Source organism: Austrofundulus limnaeus, unplaced genomic scaffold (assembly GCF_001266775.1).
Source record: "Austrofundulus limnaeus strain Quisiro unplaced genomic scaffold, Austrofundulus_limnaeus-1.0 Scaffold4, whole genome shotgun sequence".
Classification (NCBI taxonomy): Eukaryota; Metazoa; Chordata; class Actinopteri; order Cyprinodontiformes; family Rivulidae; genus Austrofundulus; species Austrofundulus limnaeus.
Genome location: NW_013952406.1, coordinates 4,533,825 through 4,538,309, shown reverse-complemented (window position 1 = coordinate 4,538,309; position 4,485 = coordinate 4,533,825). Strand labels below are relative to the sequence as shown.

General features: G+C 42.2%; 1 protein-coding gene across 3 annotated transcripts in view; it reads left to right on the top strand.

The window, feature by feature from the left end:
- Nucleotides 1-254: 254 nt before the first annotated feature.
- rhbdf1a (rhomboid 5 homolog 1a (Drosophila)) overlaps nucleotides 255-4,485 on the top strand; it is a 37,997-nt gene continuing 33,766 nt past the window's right edge. For 2 of the 3 annotated variants that reach the window (XM_014024079.1, XM_014024087.1), the window contains exon 1: nucleotides 255-842. The gene's annotated coding sequence lies outside the window, so the exon portion shown is untranslated. The remainder of the gene's footprint in view (nucleotides 843-4,485) is intronic. The other variant, XM_014024096.1, reaches the window with a different exon arrangement.

Sequence of the window (4,485 nt, the reverse complement as noted above, 5' to 3'; positions counted from 1 at the left end):
AACAATATGCTACAAACAACATGACAAAGGCTGACATGCATAAAAGGGCTTGGACCCCGGTCATAACTGCTTTGCAGTTCTAGTTTTGATTTGTATTAGGTAACAGGTGCTTAGTCGTCCCTGATAAACTAGTCTACGTTGTCATCTGGGGTGGCAAGATGTTTATTTATCAGGGGCAGCTGCCTGATCATGCCCTCTTTAGAACCGCCACTGTGAATTTCTCCTAAATAAAGATCTTATATTTTATTTTTGACGTGTTTCAGTGTTGGGGAGTTTGCACACGGAAAGGGTTAAAAGTTTCGTTCCTTGGACCCACATTCTGATTAAATCGCTTAGTCACCGCCGTTAACCGGGAGCAGCAGCGCCTCCCTGAGCCCTCGGTGATTGGTTGTGGGGCTCGCCTTCCCACAGCCCGTCCTCAGCCCAGCAGGGCGGGGCTGGCTCTCCACGAAACTGAATTGAGCTACAACCGGGCCGGGCGGCAGAAGGGAGAACTTAACCCTGTCCTGTCGCTCTATGGAGCAGCGTGGAAATGCTCTGGCCGCGTAGGAGAGGAGCACCGGAGCGGACAGCGGCCGTGTTTCCGTCCCATCCTCCTCCGGTTCTGGTTCGGATCGGGATTTAAGCCGTTTGGATCTCCCAAACCCATCCGCGGTGGTGGGAAGAAGAGAAAACGCGTTTCTATCACCGGTGCGCCGCAGTTAAAGATGATGTGACCAAACCAGTGATCTTTTGCTGTCGGTGGCGGAGGAGAAAAAAAAAAGAGGAACAACTAAAAATAAAATAAAACAAACAATAATAATCATCACTCCTGGAGATTAACTGAGCTGCTCGTTCTAAGGGTAAGTTCATCTCGACTGTCTCCTGTCGCTCATACGGAAGAGGCGCCCTGAACGCGTCGTGATCACGGGGGGGGGGGGGGGGGGGGGGGGGGGGGGGCCGTAAGAGTGGAATGAATTACCGGCCAATTAGGCAGTCAGCATGGGAATCTGTAGGGTTCAGGTGGCAACGGTGAGGACACGGAGTTCCGAGGCATTGGTCTGTTTGCAGAGGAGTTGTCATCGTCTGAGCGCACCCACGCGCTCTGGTGTGCCTTCTGATAATTAGGTCCACCTCAAGGCCCTAATGTCTATTTAAAAAGTGTCAAATGAACAGATGAGCCAGTGGAGCCATGAAGGTGTAAAATGCGACACTGGGATGTTTTTTAAATTAAAATCTTTTTGACTCCCAATTTGGCAAAAATGATGCTCTCATTTTTATCCCATTGTCTGATAGCATTCCAAAAATGATTCAGATGAAAAAGTTGTGGCTTCAATCTGGGATTGATTGTGGGGAGAAAAAAGAAAGAAAGGAGAAAATAACTGTTCACCACACAGCACATCATACAGTTTCAGTATGACCTCACTTATCTTTGTCATTTCTCCTCCCACTCTTGTTTTTGGTCACCAGCATCTTTCTCATGAAGTGAGTCAGCTAATATCAGCATCACGAATCTCTCTCTTTGTGCTCATCTAAACGGCAAAAATAGTCAAGTTACATATTTATTGACATTTAAATACACGAACAATGTCAAACTGCTTCATGACTTATAACAAGAGGTCGTTTGATTTTAATAAAACTTATAGAAAATAATCTTTGGATGTGTATAAACATTAAATTTCAGAATCAGCTTTAATCAAGATGGCTTCCACAGCCAGCTGACCTTAATAAGAACAAAAATGTCTATAACTCAGTCAATTTTACAGAAAATGCTCTAAAATTTGGTGTGGTAGTAGCTGAGACGGGTACAAAACACATTATTTAAAATGTTTACAGTCTGTGCAAAATTCCTGTTTAAATTTTTATCGTTAACTGCTGTTGCCCAGCGTTGTATGTCTGTTAGCAAAATATTTTAGAAACTATTGGATAGATTTTAATGAAACTTTGAGGAAACAATTGAGTAATGTACCTATACAATTTTTTAACTTTTGAGATCAGCACAACTGAAGATGCCCATCGCAGCTAATTAACATCTGCAAATACAGAAATGGCTATAACTTAGTCAGTTTTATARATATTAAGTTAAAAGTTAATGTGGTAGTAGCTGAGATTCCCAACACAAACTGTGAGACGCCTTTCATTATTGAACAAGATTGTGCACATTATTATTTTAAGCTACAACTCTGGCATTTCTCAAAATAAGACAATCTTAGGCCTTTAATTTACTCATTGTTTTTCATTAGGCCTGAGATATTTTGTTTTGTGCTAATACTGTGACAAACTGGCTCATGGCAAGAAATCACAAAATCCTACCCTCTCGTAGGCCACCTGATTGTCTAAAATGGACTCAGCAGAGGTTAAATATTCCAGGATGACAGCACAGGCRAGCCAACATATTAACAAATGGCAGTCTTGTTGACAAGTTAAAAGCATCACTGTCCTACAATACCTGGGCAGACTGAAGTGAAACTGTAGACTTACTGTATTGGAAACTGCTGACTTATTTTGGCAAACAGAACACAGGAGCACATGGCCCGGTTTGTGTGCCCAGTGTTCCTGAAACATTATCACATGGAGGGATCATAGCTTGGGGTGATGTAATCGCACCAATAAAGCCAGTCTCCGATGTGTGATAGTGGCACGCATGCTCATTTTCTGTATCTGCTCCAACTGGACCCCGGAGAGAGTATTCCCAAAGTGCATGCAACGTGTTTGGATGCATTTATAATGTCACGATACGCGGAAGGAGTCAAGAGTTCGGTTCATCATCCAGGCTAACTTTTATTGACAAGCTAGTATGTGAGCTTTTCAGAGGGCCGTTGACCGGGCCACACTGTAGTCATGCCTCCTGCGTGACTCGTCTGTCTGTCAGTCTGGCCAAGTGCACAGTCCTACACATTCTTCACGGGGTTGCCATCAAACTAGCGACAGTGCAGGATTTCATGCTCAGTGCTGTCAACTTTCATTTGTTGCCCTTTATTTAAAACCCACCACCGCTACGAAAAAGCAAGTACTGCGCCTTATTTAGTTCGCAGCTGTGATGCTTGATTACGTTTTCAATCGGGACTGCAAGGCAAATATGAAGTGAACAGTAAGTCTTCAGAGACCTGCTCCCAAACTTTGGGCGTACCCTCTCAGATTCTTGGTCGTTTTCTCCAGTCTGCCTGGTCTTTCTGAGTTCACAGCAAATGAGCGTCTCTGGACTTGAGCAGTTCCATGTGTGCAGAGCACATGACTCTCTGTGTTACTTCAGGCTGTTTTACCCAAACACACATCTGTACCACGGGTTGAAAACTTGCTCGCCTGAGACATTATTTTAGTTGGCAATCTGAAGCTTAAATTTATTTCTGACCAGCTGAAATTGATTCTTAGCATTCGCTTCAAGAATACATGGATAGCACATGACATCAGTGGTTATTTTATTTAATATAACAAGTGTTTACTGTCATTGAAATGAGTTTGTACATTTGCCAAGTTAATGAATATTATTCCAGATTTACACATTTGTTATAATTTAAGTGCCTTTTATTTGTCTTACGATTATATTGTGCTAAACACAATGGGATGCTGGTTAGTGTCTGTTAGAAAAATACGCAAACCACTGGACATAAGGCAACTTTCAGAAACTGTGACTAGGTTTTCTATAAACAATGGTTTGAACACGTGATTAGGGGCCATTTTTTTTACCCTTGACTGAAGCCACAGAGAGGGCAGCACAGTGACTCAGTTGGTAGAGCTGTTGCCGGATTGAAAACCGGCCTGGGGACCTTTCTGAGTAGAATTTGCATTTTCTTTCCATGCATGTGTGAGTTTTCTTTGGGTACTCTGGTTTCCTCCTCCCACAGATCAAAAACATGACGATTATGCTAATTTGTATCTCTAACTTGTCCCTAGATGTGAGTGAGAGAGTGAACGGTTGTTTGTCTCTATGTGTGGCCCTATGATGGACTTGCAATCTGTCCAGGGTGTACCCCACCTCTCGCACAGTGACTGCTGGATATGGGCACCAGTGACCCACATGACTATGAATAAAATAAGCTAGTAATGATAATGGATGAAGCCACAGAGAGGCTCAGAGTGAGATGGAGTATTTAGATTTGACAATAAACATTAAACTGAGAACCTTATCGGTTTTTTTTTTTTGTGTAATATTCTGGCTACCAGAATTATACATTACATAATTATTCAGTATACTGTCGACAATTAACTACACTTTGGAGTCAGCATAATTTAACTTGATTCATACAGCTTATTGGCATTAGCCTCCACAAAAATGGCCATCACTTTGCCATTTTAATAGATATTGAGCCACTACCTGGTGTGGTAGTAACTGAGAGTCATCCTCACATACTTCAAGTGTTAGTATTGCATGAGATCATACATTTAGTTCTGAGTAGGGATGTACAGTGGATTGCAAAAGTATTCATACCCCTTGAACTTTTCCATATTTTGTCACATTACAACCACAAACATAAATATATTTCACTGGAATTTAATGTGAAAGAC